Source organism: Amia ocellicauda, chromosome 18, assembly GCF_036373705.1.
Source record: "Amia ocellicauda isolate fAmiCal2 chromosome 18, fAmiCal2.hap1, whole genome shotgun sequence".
In the NCBI taxonomy this organism is placed as follows: domain Eukaryota; kingdom Metazoa; phylum Chordata; class Actinopteri; order Amiiformes; family Amiidae; genus Amia; species Amia ocellicauda.
This window is the reverse complement of record NC_089867.1, coordinates 26321090-26342975: the sequence shown is the minus strand read 5'-3', so window position 1 is coordinate 26342975 and position 21886 is coordinate 26321090. Positions and strand designations below refer to the sequence as shown.

General features: G+C 41.0%; 1 protein-coding gene across 6 annotated transcripts in view; it reads left to right on the top strand.

The window, feature by feature from the left end:
- The first annotated feature begins 9005 nt into the window (after positions 1-9005).
- LOC136714158 (zinc finger protein 362) overlaps positions 9006-21886 on the top strand; it is a 40330-nt gene continuing 27449 nt past the window's right edge. For 2 of the 6 annotated variants that reach the window (XM_066691483.1, XM_066691480.1), the window contains exon 1: positions 9007-9234. The gene's annotated coding sequence lies outside the window, so the exon portion shown is untranslated. Of the gene's footprint in view, positions 9235-9593; positions 9927-21886 lie in introns of those variants that run through there. The other 4 variants (XM_066691478.1, XM_066691481.1, XM_066691479.1 and 1 more) reach the window with 4 other exon arrangements.

Here is a 21886-nt window from a genome sequence, read left to right as displayed (position 1 = left end):
AAGTCCGATAATATCAAGTCTTGTTTCTCTTGCAGTAACTGTCCACCCCATTCCACCTCTTACTGCCAGTTGGGACACGGCACAGTGGAGCGGCAGTGTCTCTTACAATCGGTGCACAAGTGGGTGTCACAGCGTTGAGGCATCTATAGTCCACAGTCTGTCTCCAGGATTCATCTGGCCACACGGGAGAATTTATTGTAGTTGTATAACGTATGATGACTCCATGCTGTGACAAAGAATTGCAACAGTTGCAAATTGAAATTTGTGATAAGGACCATTGATTTCTTCATTACCACAATCCTTGTTAATATGCTTAGCAAACACATCAGGGTATTTGGCGATTTTTTGCCTCACTGGATACTTTTAATTGAATGGTTTCATTGAGCTGTAGTTCACCTGAAGACTTAACCGATCATACTGCATGTGAATCATTGACAGTCAGTACTACGTTGCCGCCTCTGTGAATCTGAATCTGATTATTAGTGTAATCAAGAATTTCACCTTCTTTTTTCAAGGGTTAATTTAGGAGACCAAGTTGTTTTCAATGCCCTATTGGTAAATTTATATTTGATGCCTTGCCTAGCTGTAGCTGTAAATAAACCCAGATACACTAGTACCGTGTGAAGATCGGCACTCAGTGGCTGCACTTCTGGTTGTAACCACCTGTGGGTACAAAGAAAAGGTCAGTGCTGCAGGTACTGCCCCATTCGATACATAAATGCTCCCAATTCTCGGATGTATCTATTGAGATGCATAGGGTCGCCTCCGGGTCAGGGTAAAATCCCTGAAGGAAGGAAGGATAGACGTCACCATAGACGTTGTCAGTTTTAACCTGAAACGCAGAGTGTTTTCGCGGAGCGTATGTTTTATGTATGCATTACGTAGACAGTAACTGGAGGTTGCCCCTTGTGACCTGGGCTAGGACAATAACACAGTTTGAAACATGTTTATCTTGTAACTTTGTTCGTTACTTCCTATTAAAACAGATGGTTATATACTCACCTAAAGGATTATTAGGAACACCTGTTCAATTTCTCATTAATGCAATTATCTAACCAACCAATCACATGGCAGTTGCTTCAATGCATTTAGGGGTGTGGTCCTGGTCAAGACAATCTCCTGAACTCCAAACTGAATGTCTGAATGGGAAAGAAAGGTGATTTAAGCAATTTTGAGCGTGGCATGGTTGTTGGTGCCAGACGGGCCGGTCTGAGTATTTCACAATCTGCTCAGTTACTGGGATTTTCACGCACAACTATTTCTAGGGTTTACAAAGAATGGTGTGAAAAGGGAAAAACATCCAGTATGCGGCAGTCCTGTGGGCGAAAATGCCTTGTTGATGCTAGAGGTCAGAGGAGAATGGGCCGACTGATTCAAGCTGATAGAAGAGCAACTTTGACTGAAATAACCACTCGTTACAACCGAGGTATGCAGCAAAGCATTTGTGAAGCCACAACACGTACAACCTTAAGGCGGATGGGCTACAACAGCAGAAGACCCCACCGGGTACCACTCATCTCCACTACAAATAGGAAAAAGAGGCTACAATTTGCACAAGCTCACCAAAATTGGACAGTTGAAGACTGGAAAAATGTTACCTGGTCTGATGAGTCTCGATTTCTGTTGAGACATTCAGATGGTAGAGTCAGAATTTGGCGTAAACAGAATGAGAACATGGATCCATCATGCCTTGTTACCACTGTGCAGGCTGGTGGTGGTGGTGTAATGGTGTGGGGGATGTTTTAGGCCCCTTAGTGCCAATTGGGCATCGTTTAAATGCCACGGCCTACCTGAGCATTGTTTCTGACCATGTCCATCCCTTTATGACCACCATGTACCCATCCTCTGATGGCTACTTCCAGCAGGATAATGCACCATGTCACAAAGGTCGAATCATTTCAAATTGGTTTCTTGAACATGACAATGAGTTCACTGTACTAAACTGGCCCCCACAGTCACCAGATCTCAACCCAATAGAGCATCTTTGGGATGTGGTGGAACGGGAGCTTCGTGCCCTGGATGTGCATCCCACAAATCTCCATCAACTGCAAGATGCTCTCCTATCAATATGGGCCAACATTTCTAAAGAATGCTTTCAGCACCTTGTTGAATCAATGCCACGAAGAATTAAGACAGTTCTGAAGGCGAAAGGGGGTCAAACACAGTATTAGTATGGTGTTCCTAATAATCCTTTAGGTGAGTGTATGTTACTACAGCTTCTGAATAGTAATGCTGGCCTTGCACATTCTTGCCTAATTCAAACATAAAAGTGAAACACATTTCAAAAACATTCAAAAACATTTCAGTTGCGTTGCTACCCGGTGGAGTCTTTCTGCAGGGCTGTGATTCCAAGTCTTGACAAGTGGCTTTAAAGAAATAGTAGCAAAGATTTGATCAACGGAACAATTTAGCGTCCAAAGGAAAAAGCATGTTTCTTTTCAGCTTACTCCACCCTTCTTCATTTAACCTTTGTCAAATAAGAGGCTATAGTTACTGATAAGTGAATTGAATTGAATTCCCTTCAGTTGCCAGTGAACCTGGTGGGACCCTGACATTTGTTGTTACCAAGCATTACATTGCAGTGCAGTTACTACAGTTTACAGACTTTAAAGAGGCAGATTAGTGACAAAAGAATTGTAATTAAACCTTTTGCATGATGCGATTAGATGCGATTGCTTGGAACTGTGTGTGTGAGAATGGGGAGCAGTTCACTGTGATTGGGCATTGGGTGCATTTCTCTTTGGAACCGCTGATTCAAAACTAGAAATTTGTGTCTTCAAGGAGCTGTTTATCAGACAGAACAAATAAAGACCATGAGCTACAAAGAACATAGTTTACAAACACGAGGAGGCCATTTGACCCAAAGAGGAGGATCATGCACTCAATCTGACTGTGGGTTGAGGGAGCAACAGCGAAGTGTGTTGCTCTGTTCACTATTTAAATTGATTATTGAGTGTTTGTTTTAATGTGTTTATAATCTTTAAGTGTCTTTTTATTTCTAATATTTGTCCAACAGTGAAAAGGGGAGGCCCCCACTTTCTCTTGTATAGATTCACATTGTTTTAGGTTAATTTGCAATAAACTGATTTTAACCTTAATTTGTTCCCTGGTGTTGATTCGGCCCTTTCGGAACGTAAACTGAAGTAGAATAGAGAGGAGGGGCAGCAATAAATACAACCCCCTCCTTGTAAATTATATTAGAATTACATAAGCATGTCATCCTTTATTGAAACCTATTTGTCCCAGGTTGGCCGTTGCCTGGGCATAAAAATTGCCAGGAGACTCAGAGTTGCAGTGAAGTAATAAGAAGTGCAGTTTATTTATAGTGACAAAGTTCTTCAAGGCAAAAGTAAACCGCTCACAGTGAAGCTTGACCGTAATCAAGGTCTTTGAAGATCCCCAAAACACAAGGCAGTTCACAATGTAGCAAGGAATAGCTCTCTGGCTCCAGTTGACATGAGTTTCAATTACATACACAAACAAACAGAGATTAAGGATGTGCTTCTGAAGGTGAAGCGTGTCCAACTAGCTCAGCCTTCTTATGGCCACTCCCGACTTGCTCACTTTTCTCTTCTTTTAAGCTGTTCACAGGTGATTAAATCAAATTAAGTCACAATTACCTTGTTAACTTAAACTTAGTGTCAATCATACTTACGGCAGCAATTAACAAACTGTTTTGATATGAATGGCGAAATAGTACTAATAATAAGTTAGCAACAATGAATGAAATGATGCATAGGATCCCATTAAACATAAATGTTAATTGCATTGTCATTCATTCAAACAGACATACACAAACATATGTATGCAATTACTAATAGTTGTTTCTCTTTGCATGTCCTGACCCTGGATCTTTGCTGGACCTATTTACATTTCATTTTCAATATAATTACAAGGAGCATTCAATGTCCATGTAACCCATGTGAGGGTCTCCCGTCACACTACTGAACAGGTCTGCTTAAGGATTAAAGGCTTATTAAATTACCCCATTATGTTCTCAATGATAGACAACAAATAAAATAAAGTAAATGCATCTGCGTTTCATTTTTTATTCCCGTCGGTCCTTTAAGAGAAGGGCAGCTCAGGAGAGCAACGAACATAGACATTTTATTACATCATTTTATACATAAGATTTACATATAATATATAGTTCTGTCATTTTATTTGTTATTTATGCAATTTGTTAGATTAGTACAGTCATCTGTTAAGTGTTATTTAGGTAGTGTGTTAATTAGTGAGTTACCACATGTTTTTGTTTCTACTTTTTAATATTTGTGTGTTATTAAAGAATATTTTGTAATGAAAAAGTAAAGCATTACAAATTTAGTTTTGTACAGGTACCACCATTTTGGTTTTGTAATATTTATTGGTTGTGTTACTAAACTATTTTAATGTTTTAAGACTTTTACTTTAGTATCTTTTTCTTTCTATACTTTCCATCACCATACTATATGAACACAGTGTGCTGTCTGGGTCTTCTGGGGGGATCAGGCTGATTTCAGTACCGAACTTCTGCTCCAGGCCCTCTGTTCACTTCACAGATATCTGATGCTACAAGAAACAATGGATTCTGAGTCAGAGAAGATGCATCCGGTCGAATTGCCTGTCGAATTGTCCCTGTTTTATCACCTCATGTTGCACCTTATTACAGTTGAAATGAGGCTCGTATCCCCATTCTTCATCTGTGCCAAATTCAGACTTTTAGTTATTTTGCTAAGGTGGTCTTGAATCAGTAGTATCCTCTCTAATTTACACTAACCAGATCCAGGCTAGACGTGCATATTTGAATGTGAGGAGACTGTTGTATGTTATGTGGTCTACGTGCCCCGCTCTGCCTCTTGCCTGAGGTGGTGCTTTCACACGGGGCAGAGCTCTCGATCAATTTGAGTGGGGATTTATTATTCTGCCCAGGTTTGACATTGATCCTTTTTCGAGATTCAAGGTATAATTCGCTGAGCCAGAGAGATGAGGAACACCTCTATTCAGATCTATTCTGATGCATATCATATCACATATCCTGTCGCCCTGATGCATTGGGTATTTTAGAGCAAGTTAGATGTTTGACACCGTCGATCACTCCATCCTCCTCTCCTGCCTCGCTGACCTTGGGATCTCTGGGACTGCTCTCACCTGGTTCTCCTCCTACCTCAGCGACCGGTCCTACCAAGTGACATGGCAAGGCTCCTCATCCACCCCTCAACCTCTCCTCACAGGTGTTCCCCAAGGCTCCGTCCTGGGCCCGCTCCTGTTCTCTCTCTACACTCGCTCCCTGGGCCCCCTCATCGCTTCCCATGGCTTCTCCTACCACTTCTATGCTGATGATGTCCAGATCTTCCTGTCTTTTCCCTCTTCTGACCCTCTCATCCCCTCACGCATCTCTTCCTGCTTGTCTGCCATTTCCACCTGGATGAACTCGCACCACCTCAAGCTCAACCTCTCCAAATCAGATCTCCTCTTTTTCCCCCACTCTTCCTCACCTTCTGCTGACCTCCCCATCTCGATCTCCTTGGAATTCACCACACTCTCTCCTTCTTCTTCCGCTAAAAATCTAGGAGTCACCCTCGATCCTGTGCTCTCCTACTCCCAGCACATCACCACACTGACACGCACCTGTAGATTCTTCCTGAGCAACATACGCCGGATCCGTCCCTTCCTCACAGACTACTCGACTCAGCTACTCGTCCAGTCACTGGTCCTCTCCCGCCTGGACTACTGCAACTCCCTCCTGGCCGGCCTGCCTGCATCCACTACCCGCCGCTCCAGCTCATCCAGAACTCTGCGGCTCATCTGGTGTCTCTCTGTCCCGATTTGCACACGCTACTCCACTGCTCCGCTCCCTCCACTGGCTCCCGATAGCGGCACGCATTCAGTTCAAGACTTTGACCCTCACCTACCGCTGTCTCGACCACACTGCACCAAGTTACCTTCAGACCCTTGTCTCTCCATACATCCCCTCCAGACCACTGCGCTCCTCCAGTGCCAGAAGACTAACTCTGCCTCCTCTCCACTCTCCCTCCTCCAGAGCCGCTCCTTCTCATCCCTGAACCCTAAGTGGTGGAACGACCTGCCCACCGAAGTCAAAACTGCAGAGTCCTTGACCTCATTCCGGCGCTTACTCAAGACGCATCTCTTCCGACAGCACTTGTAATTTTAGTCCTCCATCCCTGCTAGATAGCACTTTAGCTTTATTATGCTCCTCGCGTTCTTGATTGTTTTCCTCCTTGCTCCCTTTCCCATAGCCCTCGTCTGTAACCCTACATCTTGACAGCACTTAGCTTTCACCGTCCAGGATGTAGGAAGTCTCTTACTGTACTTGTGTAAATTTGTATTTTGAATTGTTATGTTTTAGCTAAGTTGAACTTGTAATGATTGATGCCTTTTACTTCTCTGTATTTTTGCATTTATGTTGTAAGTCGCCCTGGATAAGGGCGTCTGCCAAGAAATAAAAATAATAATAATAATGTTGCAGGGTTATAAACACAATATAGAATTACCTCTTCCCTATTAACACAGCTGCCCACTAATGCTCCTTACTTCCAAACTGCACTCAATAACTACCTACCTGGGTATTTCAGTTACGGACTTATACAATAAACTGCCCATCTCAGTTCTGTGTTGAATCGCTCCAGATGTTCTGAAGTGCTGCTTGGCCCCTCCTCTTTGATTGTGTTTTTGTGGTACCAGATAATTATGGCTTTCTTAGACTGCATTTCTCTCCTCCCACCACAAGGTGGCCATGTAGTCAGCTTAATTATACCACTTACAGTTTAATTCTCCACATTTCATTAATCATCTCAATTAGTCTTTCCTTTAATGCACATTGGCTTGTTGATTTAGCTGCAGCAGCTACAAACATTTATTTAGTCATACAGCCCTTTATTACTAATGCCTATTATGCAATATTGTTTCTTAGAATGTGTAAATTTGAATAATTCCGTTTACTGGTAGTAACATATTTGTTAAACGAGTAAATTAAAAAAATGGCACTAATTAGCAGCACAATTCATTTAAAAAACTGGAATCATGACATTGGTGATGTAACATGTATATTATGAAGATAACATCATAATGCAAGGTTGTTCACAAGCAGCACAGTGTCAGTTTCATGAAAGAAAATGTCCTGTGCATTACATTTTACTATTAAATGTCATTATCATCAGTTGGTTAATTCTGCCTTCTTTCATAGCTGGATGTTATTCTGTATAAACTTGGCTATAAGAATAAACACTTCTTTCAGCATGGTAACAACTGATGCATATCTTTTAGCCTTTCATGTTCAGTTGGGAAATAATTCTGGGGGTTTTATCCAAAATTAATTCAAAGTCTTTCTACTGAATTTTCCTTTTGCACATGCTCTTTATTTTTCCATTTATGATTTACAGTTTTACAGATCTGCAGTTTTCTTGGGTGTTTATTGAAAATGATCTACAGGTACTCGACTCAGTGACCTGCTTCACTTGTCAAAATGACATTTTCTGTCTTTACAAGTTGATAAGTGACTTATTAAACCTACTGCAGTCTGGCTGTCCCGGACCAGAGTCTTCCAGCCCTGGTATAGGCCAGGAGCAATGCATCAAACTACAGAAACAAACAGTGGCCATCAAAAGATTAAATAAGTTCAATTATATTTTAATCGGCGGAAGATACTAAAACCTCCCCTGTACTGTGATGCAGAACCGCAACAGATGTGTCCGAGCTTATCAGCTGCGCCTGATGTTCAATTGTATTTCCTAGTGAAATATTTCAACATATTGCACAAGTCAATGGTTTCTTTCTGAGCCTCGACATTGAGCAAGTGTAGTTGCTTGAAGATGCAAACTAGATTATGAAAGAAGGAAACGTCAACTTCCCAGATCACCTTTTGCAGACTGAAATGAGGGAATGTTCTGGCACCACATCATACAGTAAGATTTTGTTTTTCTTAATATGCACTTCAGCTTATTATGCTCCTCGCATTCTTGATGTTCTCCTCCTTGCTCTCTTTCCCGTAGCCCTTGTCTGTGACCCTACATCTTGACAGCACTTAGCTTTCACCGTCCAGGATGTAGGATCTCACTTACTGTACTTGTGTAAATTGTAAACTGGAATTTGTAAAATGTATTATTCTGAATTGCTGTTTTAGCTAAATTGAATTTGTAATGATTGATGCCTTGTACTTCTCTGTATTTTTGCACTTTGCTTGCACTTATGTTGTAAGTCACCCTGGATAAGGGCGTCTGCCAAGAAATAATAATAATAATACTACTAATAATAATAATAATAATAATGTACATTACCTTTATTCATTGCTGTAGAATCATTAATTAATATACGGTATATATATTTCCTGAAAACAAACATGCAAAAACTAAAAATAAAAGTTTACGTAAATATGTTGTGGAAGGTTGCATCCTTAGAAACTGCAACGATTTCCCTGCTCTTAACTGATGAAACAGTGTCAGGTGTGTTTTGTGACGATGATGTGCAAATGAACCCGGCGAGTATTGCACGTTTTACGGTATATATATATATATATATATATATATATATATATATATATATATATATATATATATATATATATATATACATATATAATGCTATGCACAAATGGAGGTATTGCTATCATGTTAAATGTGTGGAGTAACATGGAAACAAAAAGCCAGGCCCACAGGACTGAAAGCACAGTATTGCCCACAGCCTGCGTGTGTGATTTCACTGTACAATGACATCCTTCCTGTCACACTGTTGCTTTATTTTAATATGAAGGATTGTCTTTGCCAAGTGTGATGACAAGGAAAAGTGACATTTATGAAATGCATGTTTGGATTGGCTGTGTATTTGCACTGGCCTGGAGAACAGATCACACATTCCCTACAACCCCCTTTTGTGTGTGAACATGCGTGCCGTGTGTGTGTTCCGGCGGTGACACACTAATGACACACTAATGACACACTGAGTGCACGCTTCCCGCGGACAGCGCGCCGGCCCGTGGATGCGCCTCTGACTCCGTGTCTGCTGTGCGGCAGCGCTGACGCCGGGCGCCTCCATTGCGGCTGGACGGGCTCCTGCGCTGCAGCACCCAGAAGTGAACAGCAGGCGACCCGGAAGCGCTGAACTCCGGCTGAAGGCAGCAGACAGAACATCTCAACCTTTTTTAATATATATATACAAGAGCCAAAATCTGCGCGCAGGGACCCAGGTCTGTATGTGATCTCTCTTTCTCTTTCTGCTTGGCAACTTTCATGGGTTCTGGTGAGTTTATCGCGTTTTCACAGGAGTTCTTTCGTCCATTTGACTGGCAAAAAAGTTGCAAATTACAAAAAATACAAAAGCCAGCGCATGTTTGGGAAAGACATCCTCCGTGTGCATTTGCAAAACATTTGGATGTGTGCGGTTTGCAAAATGCGCGGAAGAGCGCGTCTGCTGCGGCCCTTTGGAGGGCAGATTTGACTTGCAAAACCCAAGCGCCCTCGCAAATGCAGGCGATTCTGCAAGGCATGATTGTTGTAGGAAGTGTCTCGTTTTTTTTTTTTTTTTTTTTTTTTTTTTTTTTTTTTTTTGAGCCGGGCTATTCAAACCTGCAATTCTTCGTAAACAATCATTCATGCACTTAATGCAAATAAACTGGCCGCAAATTTCAATTCCGCCCGCTTACTTTCGTTTTTTAAAGGCGAATTGCTTTAGTAAATTTGGGATCTGCAGAATATGGCGTCCTGTCCTTATAAAAATAAGACAGGCTGCCATTTTTGTTTTTCTTTTGTCTGAAATTTTTAATAAAACTGTCTGAGAATGTGGGAGAGGCAGCGGCCGGGGCGGCCGGCGGGGTTTCACCGGGTTTCACCGGGTTTCACCGGGTTTCCCCTCGAAATGCGCCGCTTTGTGACCGGGAACATCACTCGACACGTTTGAAACGGGTTTTATTGGAAACAATCGCCCGGAACCTGGTAAATTAAAAAGAAAAGTTAGACAACTTTTCCTATAGTTGCAAAGTGTGCAACTTTGTAGCGAAATGTTCAATTTGAGTCATGAAACGAATATTCTGCTACAATGTTTCGGATCTGATTATTGCGCTCCTTCAAAACAGCAGATAAAACGCATTACAGTCGCGCACTTTGCTCTAGTGGCGAGAGAATCGCCTATTTCATTTTGCACAATGCATTTCTGTGGCTTCAGCCAGCGCCGGCATTTTTTCCTGCAAAATGTGTTATTTACAATAATAATAATGGCTCTTTTTCAGTTTTTTTTTCTTAAGATTGAATTTGCATAACTGAAATATTGGTTGGCACGATATGCGGACATTGTATTGGTTTTGATAACAGACTTTACAGTAGAGTAGTATTATTACAATGCAGTGCATTTCCACGGGCACTTTAATGCATCAATTCATTGCAAATGTTTTGACGATAAAAGTGGACTTCAGAGAAGGGTTGGGTCTTATTATAAACCAATGTATTAACGCTGGCGATTGGAGAGAGCCGGGTAGTTCATCTGTGCAACACTATTGCCATGAAAGTGCAGCAGCGCTGGCATTGCCACTGTCTGTTCATACCTGCCGTTTTGTGGTGGAGTCGGCCAGGGCAGGGACACCAAAACATGCCTTTAAAAGCGTGGTGACAGTCCACATAAAGCAGGTCATGACAGTGTGCATATCAACAGACCACCTGATTTCAGAAGCAACTCGTTTTTTTGTAATCTAATGAGGCAGGCATGCCTAATACTGAGGTGGGGGTAGTAACAGTAACATCATTTAATGCATTTCACTGTATACAAGATTGCAAGATGTGCATTAAAGTGTTGAGACTTCATACCCATAAGGCCTCTTCTTGACAACAGCACTTGACCATTACAAACCCAGAATCACTGTAGACAACACTGCTGTTACTGGAGTTTGTTAAAACTTGCAAGGCTTGACCCTTAACTTACATTGCATGCATTTATATATATTTTCTGCACTGATTTTATTTTATTATTCTTCCTTTTCCTTCCTCCTATATTTTCACCACAGCTGCTTGGCCATGTGCATATGGCATTCCTTGCAATCATGTTAAATTATTCTGATGTGCAACAACATTCTCCAGTAGTTTTCATTTGAGCATGTGGCAGGTTTCTTCTTCTTTTTAATTAATTTAATTTAAATAGGAAGGAAGTAATATTGTGCCTGGCAGTTTACTTCAGCTGATTTAGAGGCCTTTATCTCCTAACGCTGATGTGATGTGTGAATGAACGAATGACCCACAACATCGTGTCTGGCTGAAGTCACTTGCACACAGTCTATAAAGAGCATGCCTGAAGCACGCCAACATCATTTGCATGTGTTTTCTTGACTACATGGCAGAACAATCATATGAAAGACCCCCAGAACGCACATGCGCACACACGCTTGTATGCAATTTTTTTTTTTTTTTTTGCTCTAAGCTGTTTTTTCTCAATGTATGTCACAGCTATCAGGTTGCCTCAATTAGACTCTGAGCTCCTTGTTTGTAGCAAACTATGGGACTAATCACTTGTCTTTGTGAGAGCTGAGCATGTTCTGTGTGGCGAACAAGTTTAGTTGAAATCAGATTTAATGGAACAGGCTTTCGGTAATGATGTTACAGAACACCCAGCTACCAACAAATCTTGCATAAAGTTATGGTTTGTGTTAATCACAGAGTGTCACATAATCCTGCGTGAATGACTGTTTTGCTGCTTGTGCATGGCGCCCAATAACATGTCCCGATAAGACATGGGAGTAAAAATCTTTTATGACAGTTATGGAGTATTTTCTTGCAACTGTTTTGCTATTTCTTGCTTGTATCGTGCCACAGCGATTGTGGAGTGTGTTGTGATTGTAAGCACTGGGTTTACTGGTGGTCGATGTCTGGCTGGTCGGAGGCTGTGGTGTGGCAAGAGAGTGCTGGTGATGTTGTATTGTAATCTAATTTATTTTGGTCCTGCGTGTTACCAGTCGACTGGCAGAACAAATACATAATTAAATGCATTAAAAAAACCTCAAAACTTATTAAAAAAGTATGCATATTTTCCATTGTTGTGCTGAGCCTCTTTGCCTTGCTGTTGTTGTTGTTGTTGACCCAGATAATACCGGGCTGCTTTCTGGCGGATTTTCCATTCTGACCACTAGCATTAAGTGTTTTGTTTTGTTCAGGCACATTTTAATTCTGTGTGTCCTGCGTGAGCCAGTTTACTGTGGTATTTGCTTCTCTACCCTCTAGGAGATATTTTACTGTGTGAGTGTAGCACATTGATTACCTTCTTTTGTGTTTTCTGATGTGACATTGCATCTCTTGGCACATCAGCCAGTTCTGCAGTGTTTTTGATTTACTGGCTGCATGACACCTTTTTTTTTTAATTATGTTCCGAAAAAGGAAACGCCATTTCCACTCATCTGAAATTAGGCACCACCAAAATAGATTGTGTAATGCTTGTACAATAACGTTGTCAAAGAGCTGTCACTCTCAGAATTGTCAGAATGTTTACAAACAACAAGGCATTGTGGGTGAATGACAAAAAAGCCAGCGCAGTCGTAACCTTTGCACCATCATCAGTGCGTCACCTTCGAGCACAGCCGCTGCTTGTTGGAATTGGCCTGGCCTTTCCTTGTTTTCATAAAGGTTTTAATAATATTTGTCCAGGGGTCCAACCCTTCACTGGTATTAAATCTTCTGTGTGGATTGTGCTGGATTTGAACGGTTTGTTTCTTAACCAAATACCCGAAAAGCGGTTCTTTAGAATGTCTATACCTTTTTCATATTTGTTCCATTTTATTCTTTATATTTATCTGACGAGATGAAAAGACCTAGAAGAAGACCACTTAAAAGATGGGAAGATATTAAATATACTTTGCAAGAATGACACAGAAGAGAAGTTATAGAGGGAAACTAATGCTATATATGTGTGTGTGTGTAAGATTTACTTCTCTTCAAAGTCCCATTATTTAACAGAGCTCTCCCAGGGCCCAGCACTAGCCCTCAGCCCGGAGGTTGCCAGTTCAAGTCTCGGCTGTGCTGCTCGGGTTGGCTGGACTTGTGTGTGGTTTACCAAATTGCTGGCAATGTTAAGGAGAAAAATAAAGGGTTTTGTGTGGATTTATATATGAAACTACGGTTGTCTTGATTTAAAGAGCTGTTATTTCACCGTGGCAGCCTTGAGACCGAAGCGTTGTCTTTGTATGGCTACTCTTATGCCATCTTTCATTGTGTATATTAGGCCGATATTGTGGGTCTGCCATTGCTTTATATAAAGAGCTTAATGTATTGCTGTTCAGTAAGGGTGACAATGCTCATAAAGCACAAGGGCTTCCCGATAACTGAATTGTAATGTCCTCTTTAATACCTGGGAAAGGCATTTCTAATTTAATTTAAAGAAAAAAAAAATCCCTTCTTTCCTGGTCTGTGTGTGTAGAAAACAAATGTATAATATTGTACTTTGAAGGAAAAGGCCTGTGCAGTGTCGAAAGGAGAGGAAGGCCGCCTGATGGTGGGACGTGAAGAGGAAATTTTATTGTGATGAGACAAATGCACGAAATTTAAATGTTTTTTATACACGAATGGTTAGAACATCAACATGTTTGTAGCTTTAGACCTTAATAGTCTCTACTCACTGCTCTGCACTGCCTTCTCTTTGTGAATGTGATGAACCGTGGCAGTCCCCTCTATAGGTGTGAATTTCTGGACTGTACATCTTCATCTTGTCTCCAGGTTAAAGACCTGTCTCTCTGTTAATCTGTCCATGATGTACATTTGTACTTGTCCTGTCTGGGCTTCTCCCAGCACTGAAGTCACTGTTGTTGTCCTGGGGAGTTTTGTCAGACCAGCGTCCTAGTGATTTCTGTTCATTTGGCTTTAGTCCACAGTGTCGTGACCTTATTTGATCAATACATTTATCAGTGTAAATGTAATATAGTGCCTTTTGCAAAATAATAGCCTTGGAGTGCTTTTCAGTATTAATGCACACATGAAGTACAAGTACTGTCTAGTATATAAATATACCATGAGGCACGAAGGGAAAAACTTTGGCGGGCCTAAAGGTTGGCTTCCCTCCGGGCAGATTAGTGAATTAATGTATTCTAGTGGATTACTGTCCAGGCTGTCCAGAACCAGTGTCAGGAAGGAAGGAGCTGAAATCTACTACACAGGGCCCGCAAGCACGAGTCCCAACTCTTGGCTCAAGGTCCGCTGTCTCCAAGGAAGAGGATCCTCAATCTTGGGTCCACTGGTCCACTCACAGTAGGGTTGGTCAGTGCCAATGAGGGCCCTGAGGCGGGGCAGTATATCATTAGGTGTAAAGGCCCAGTCTGGGCTTCAAGGCTGGGAGTTGTGGGGAATTCCTGAAAGGAATTGGTAACTGGTTTCTCACCCGAGTGCTCTGTAACAACTGCTTCCCATGAGTGGTGAACGGTTGAGGGACTGTGAGGCAGCCAGTGTCCTGGGGTTTGAGTGTCTGCCGTGTCGAAGAGATGGGTGGGAGCCTTCCCCCTTGAAGACTTTTATAGGCTGTTAAGAATAACTTTTAAATTGACCCTGTGTTGTATAGGGAACTGTAATAACCGTACTGCATCAGCAGAGCTTTGGGCTTTATTGATTAAAAGTGGTGACCAAAGCTAAATATCATTCTTAATTATTCACAAGGTCTGGATGTATTAAGTGTCAATAAAAGTCCTTTAACAGAGGTATACTGTTCCTAACTTTTGGACTAAATAAAATTTGCCATGTTTGGTCTAACCTGTCTCTCCTGTCTAAAGCTTTCGGGGTTCCTTTTGCTGCTGATGGTGTTAGTAGTTACTCCTCTTAGTTTTGTGTCATCAGTAAACCTGACAGGCTTCCTAATGATATCGGCTGAGTGGGTCATTAGCAAGAGATTTAATGCATGAGTCCAGGCGGCCCGGCCTGTACTAATTGGCCTCATACATGATACCAGTGAGAGAGATTGTTCCCTGAACCTTCTGCCATTAGTTTTCGTTGTGTTCTTATTAACTTGGTAAGGCAGGGCTCGGGAACCGATGTCTTCTGTTTGCGTTTGTTGCAGTGGAGCTATTCATCTAGTGAGAGATTTGCGTGTGTGTGTGGGGGTATACTGTTCAGAATATGCTACAAGTGGAATTTTAGATCATTTGCTGGGAGGTTGACCTCATATTTACATGCCTACTAGTGACTGCAAATTGGAAGAAAAAACCCCAAACTGTAGCACTTTTGAGTCTGTGGTGGTGATAATTTTTGGCATTGTTGTTTTCTGAGTTGTAAGGTCCTCACCTAGTGGCACTACCAAATGTTAGAGGTCAAATGGTGAGTAAAGAATAAGTAGGAATGATGGTATTTTTATTAGTTTTTTCAACTGTACAGTGAGTCTTAAATCAGCCTGTCGGGTCTGAGTTCATTAACTTTTATTCTTTAAAACTATAGATCCTATATATATATCTTCACCCGTGTTTTTTTTTTTTTTCTTCTAGAATTTAGGCTATTTCATTTAGTTTTGTTGAAGCCATATTCTCTATAAATACTAGTTTGCCACTAATTCAACCTAAAGAGAAAACCAAATATTCCAGCTGCTGACTGAACAGAGTTAAGACTGGGTGTGTTAACAATTCTGCAGAAGGAAAATTGTTTAAAACAAGTTTTTTGGCCCTTTTGCCCTTTTACTGCCAGAAAGGAACAGTGTGCAACAATAAAGGTAGGGAAGTAGTAATTTTGCAATACAGTTTCAGACTGGCATTCTGTGTGAATTAGTTGATCTGGTTCACAGACAAACATTTTTTTTTCTGTTCTCTGGCTTTTCTGGTTATTCTGGATGTTACAGAATAACTGGATGTTTCTTTCCTGACAGAAACTGTATGCTGGGTGTCTTCATCTCGCGTTTTACCGTTCTGCCAGTAATCTTGTCTCGTGTGTAGTAGCTGAGAGTCTGCTTGATGTAGGCATTTTAGAGCAGATGTATTCCTCTTTTAAAGAAAACTAAAACAAACAAACGGAAAAGCGTTCTAAATAATGTTTTGTTCCTGTGGTGGTTTGAGGTAAAGATACGCCAATGGAGTAATACATTTACAGTGGTATGATTTAATTTGGACTGATCATGGATGATGCAGGTGAAAACTCCAGACCTCTCCAACTCCCCGCTGGCACACTTTCTCATTTGAGGAGAAGCTGCTGGACATCCGATCAGCCTACAGAGCTGATGGCACGTTTCGTATGTGAATGAGCCAAGCAGGCAGCAGAGCCAAAACAAACGCAGAATGCTACACTAGCTTACCACGTGTTTGTATTGTGGAAACAAGCTTGATTATGAAGGTATTTCATGCTTCTTATCGCAGTATCACTGTAGTTGATATGAAAGAACTCACAGCAGGCTCGGCTGCAGTTGCGGTCAGTAGAGTTCTGCTACAACTTTGTCAAAGCCCTGGTTGTGTTTTGCCAACTTCTAGTAGCTACAATATAAGTGCTTTATAATACTACTGCTGTTTTCATAATAAAACTGCAGCTGGAGCATATATGGGTATAGTTTGACTATTTTATTTCAGGTTCAACATGATAGTTTGAAAGGAATATAAGCCACATCTTCAGGTCTGAGAAGTATCTGGTCTTGGGAAACATTTGATTTATTCTATTTGATTGACTTGAATAAAGTTAGGTATAGGACTTAGTGGGTATCTAGAGACACATTTAAGTCATTCAGTTAATGTTTTTATATGTGTATCATGGTCAATCACTGTCACAGAGCACAGTGAGAATCCCTTTGTTTAACCCTGCAGTCCTGGCCTTGGCACGGTTTTTGAAGTGGTTGTAATGAAAACCATACTAAAAGTAATGGAATAGGGTTGTATTTCATCCGTTGCATTAAACTTTATTTTCGGAGCATTTCATTATAGTTACAAGAAACATGCAAGATTTTGCAATAGGCTATCTGTTGGCAGGAAAACAAAAGATTTGCATAATTAAACATGATTTAAAATGTGGCAAAAAGTGCTTTTCATGTGCTTTTACTGTTAATACTGTAAAGAGTGTTTGTGCAAGAGCTGACATTTATTTTACTAAAATTGAACTCTGGGTTTCAGATGTTTGAAATGAAGTAGAGCAGCAGCTGGGTTGAGTGTTGTCTTCAGTTTTGACGAGTACTTGCTAAGTGTGTGTTTGTGTGTACAGTGTCTAAAGTAAGTCTACATCCTCTTGAACTTTTTTTACACTTTCTTGTCAGAGCCTCAAAGTTTCATGCATTTAAATTAGGATATGTTTCCACATCTTCACACCCGACACTGTTTAGGGGGGAAAAGCTTTCACAGTGGAAAAAAAAATACACAATGGAACACTAATTGGATAGGTCTCCAGCCCCCTGGATTAATACTTGGTAGAAGAACCTTTGGCAGTAATTAGAGCAGTGAATCTGTTTTGATAGGTTTCTGTCAACTTTGCACACCACATGTTCTTTACAAAACGGTTCTAGCTCTGTCAAGTTTCTTGGGGAGCATTGATGGACAGCAATCTTCCAGGTCATGCCACAAATTGTTGATTGGATTTAGGTCAGGGTTCTGGCTGGTTCACTCAAGGATATTTACCTATTTGTTCCTCAGCCACTTCAGTTTATTTCTGGCTGTGTGCTTTGGGTCATTGTCCTGCTGAAAGGTGAACTTCCATCCCAGTTTCAGCTTTCTTGAAGAAGGCAGCAAGTTTTCCTAAAGGACTTTTCTGTACTTTGCTGCATTAGTTTTCCCTTTTATCCTGACAATTGCCCCAGTCCTGCCCATGAGAAACACCCCCATACTGTGATGCTGCCCCACCATGCTTCACAGTAGGAATAGTATACTTGGCGAATAATGTGCTGTGTTGGGTTTTCACCAAACATTATGCTTTGTATTTAGACCAACATTTTCCATTTGTGTTTAGTTAGACCACAGCACATTTTGCCACAAAGCTACAGGTGTTACCATGCAGCTTCCACTTCTTAATTGTCTTGACTGGCTCCAAGGGATATGCAAGGCTTTAATTGTCTTTATATATTTGACTTTGTCCTGTAGTTCTTTTGAAAACTCCTTGGTGCTCATGGTTGAGTTTTTGCTTTGAAATGCACTGCCCAGCAGAGGGAAGCTACAGGGACTTGTTTTTATCCAGAAATCCTGTGAATTATTACAATTGATCACAGATTGACACCATTTGTGGTGTGATTTTGAAGGGGACTGAGCTAATTTAGGATTGTGAAGGGCAATGGACACTTATTCAACCAAGAGTGTTTTTATTTTTAATATTTTCTGTAATTTCTATAATGCTTTTCACTTTGGAGTTATGGGGTAGGATAGGTAAATGGGAGTGGGATTCATGGCTAGAAGGCAGCAAAAGGTGAAAGTTTTGAAAGGGGCTGTAGACTTTCTATAGGTACTGTGTACAAGTGTGTTTATATAAATATGTATATGTGTACATATAAATAAGTGTATACCTGTGTGTGTGTATATATAAATGTTTGTATACGTGCGTGTATGTAAACTTTGAACATGTAGCCTAATTGTTTGATTTGCAAGTTGCGAATAACATTCAAATGAGATTAAACACTAGATTTGATTTGAAAGTCAAGGTCACTGTTACCATTATCCCTCTCTCCTTCAAATGGCAATTAATTTGGCCAGCTTTAATTATATGGCAAAAGCTTTCCTTGAAGACTACACGCATGTGCTCATTAAAGTAAATTGCATGTTTGATGGGTACATATGCATATTTGGATTTTTGTTTAAAACTGCTGATGTGGTTGTGTGTGGCAGCAACAAAACTTTTGGTTAAAATGTCAGAGAATACCTCGGACTTCTGCATTTGATGGCTATTTATAATGAAATGTCAATAATTAACATGTCACACACACAATGTGAACATGGCCGTTCATTTCTGAGCTCTTGTCACACCTTGAGTCCCTCTTCGATCACAGCCATGCAGGGAGTATAACCAAGGGCCCGCAATGTTTGTGCAACATGAGAAATTCTCTCCTTTCCTAATTGTCAGAGACTAAAATATGAGATGCATAAACATCCTATCATTAACTTTGCAACCAAATTGCACAATTTTCCAGTTTTTTTTTTTTTGGTCACCAAAATATATGCAATTTCAGTCTCAATGTCATCATGATCAGAACATGCAAGGCCAGGTCAGTAGTTGACCACATTTACACTTACACTCACCTAAAGGATTATTAGGAACACCTGTTCAATTTCTCATTAATGCAATTATCTAATCAACCAATCACATGGCAGTTGCTTCAATGCATTTAGGGGTGTGGTCCTGGTCAAGACAATCTCCTGAACTCCAAACTGAATGTCTGAATGGGAAAGAAAGGTGATTTAAGCAATTTTGAGCGTGGCATGGTTGTTGGTGCCAGACGGGCCGGTCTGAGTATTTCACAATCTGCTCAGTTACTGGGATTTTCACGCACAACCATTTCTAGGGTTTACAAAGAATGGTGTGAAAAGGGAAAAACATCCAGTATGCGGCAGTCCTGTGGGCGAAAATGCCTTGTTGATGCTAGAGGTCAGAGGAGAATGGGCCGACTGATTCAAGCTGATAGAAGAGCAACTTTGACTGAAATAACCACTCGTTACAACCGAGGTATGCAGCAAAGCATTTGTGAAGCCACAACACGTACAACCTTGAGGCGGATGGGCTACAACAGCAGAAGACCCCACCGGGTACCACTCATCTCCACTACAAATAGGAAAAAGAGGCTACAATTTGCACAAGCTCACCAAAATTGGACAGTTGAAGACTGGAAAAATGTTGCCTGGTCTGATGGGTCTCGATTTCTGTTGAGACATTCAGATGGTAGAGTCAGAATTTGGCGTAAACAGAATGAGAACATGGATCCATCATGCCTTGTTACCACTGTGCAGGCTGGTGGTGGTGGTGTAATGGTGTGGGGGATGTTTTCTTGGCACACTTTAGGCCCCTTAGTGCCAATTGGGCATCGTTTAAATGCCACGGCCTACCTGAGCATTGTTTCTGACCATGTCCATCCCTTTATGACCACCATGTACCCATCCTCTGATGGCTACTTCCAGCAGGATAATGCACCATGTCACAAAGGTCGAATCATTTCAAATTGGTTTCTTGAACATGACAATGAGTTCACTGTACTAAACTGGCCCCCACAGTCACCAGATCTCAACCCAATAGAGCATCTTTGGGATGTGGTGGAACGGGAGCTTCGTGCCCTGGATGTGCATCCCACAAATCTCCATCAACTGCAAGATGCTATCCTATCAATATGGGCCAACATTTCTAAAGAATGTTTTCAGCACCTTGTTGAATCAAGGCAGTTCTGAAGGCGAAAGGGGGTCAAACACAGTATTAGTATGGTGTTCCTAATAATCCTTTAGGTGTATAGTTCATGTTGCAACTGGAAATTGTAACTGGAAAAAAAAAAAAAGAGATCAGTTCTTTGATGGGAGTGTTAAGGGTTAATTGTCAATCATTATTAATATTTTGCCTGTGTCGATCCACAAGGCTTATTGTGCAGTTTTTCATAGAAGATCCTGGCCAGTCTGCCTCCATATTACAGCGTTGTCATCAATTCCTTGAACCCACAACTTGCTTTGAAGGGCCTCTATTTGTCTCGTTTCTGATCTTTTGGCAAACCGGGTTGTTCTCAGTTCAGGAGGAGGACCAAGAGCAAGATTGTATTGTAGGATAGTGTCGTTTTGTTTTTTAAAAGTACCGGCTAATTCAACCCAAGCAAGTAATATAAGTGAATATATGTAAAAACTTGTTTGTTTTAATTTTTGTTCTTATAATCCAGCATTGGCAGAAGCTAAACGTGTATAGAGATGTTTATTTCATTGTTAAATTACCAGTAATACAAGAAAATGTGGAAAGTGCAGCACCTCCTAAACAGTGAGTGCATTCTTCAAGCACTGTATTATGATTATAATTATTATATGTCAACATCACTAATAAACCCCTCATTTCTTTTGACCTCACAAACCTGACATCCTGTCTTTCCACAAAGCTGATGTGTGTGTCCGTGTCCGGTTGGTGTACATATTCAAATACACGCCTCAGTTGCTAATAGATGTATTTCTTTTGTGGAAGTCAATCACACAGCCAGTCTGTTCAAGTGTCTATGGCCAGGTGTGAGTGAGAACAGTGTTTCTGCTGGCTGTGGCCGCCAATGGAAATGGGCCCATATTTCAGTGTGGATTGTATGGTGCTTACACTTGACACTGTAGAGTTTTGGTTGACCATTTCCCCTCTGTCACCTTGGTTTAATATGGAGAGACCTGAGTAAGAGTACACAGGGATTATTCTGGTTACTCCTGAGCTCTTATAGGATTTTCCCATTAACTTCCCTTGATTTGAATTCAGAGCTTTTTACGGTTAGTATTTTGTTTGCCGTTTAATTTTATTCCTTAGATGCATCATCTGGTATTTATTATTTTGCATAGTTTGTTCCTTCTGCATCAATTTAAATCCTTTTATACTTCTGTCGGCTTTGTACAACGGATGTAGGCCTGCATAATGGAAATGGTAACGTACCTGCCAGTCCCAAATTGCAGAGGTAGTGTTAGATAATGGCTTTTCCTATCTACACAATGAACTTCCACAACTTCTGGCAGCAGTAGTAGACCTTGTATAAAGTTGTCGATAAATCACTTTTTCGTCTTGCGTTAGTATTGATGTGCTTGCATATATAAAGTTGTATTAATAATGTGTGCGAAATGGCAAGAACACACCCCAAGAATAAGCAGGAGCTAAAGACAGTGCAGTGCAGGCCTGGCAGAGCATCACCAGGGAAGAAACCCAACATCTGATGATGTCTATGGGTTCAGACTTCAGGCAGTCATTGAGTGCAAAGGATTTGCAACCAAGTATTGAAACTCACAATTTAATTCATGATTGTTAGTTTGCCCAAATACTTTTGAGCCCCTAAAATTGGGGGTGACCAC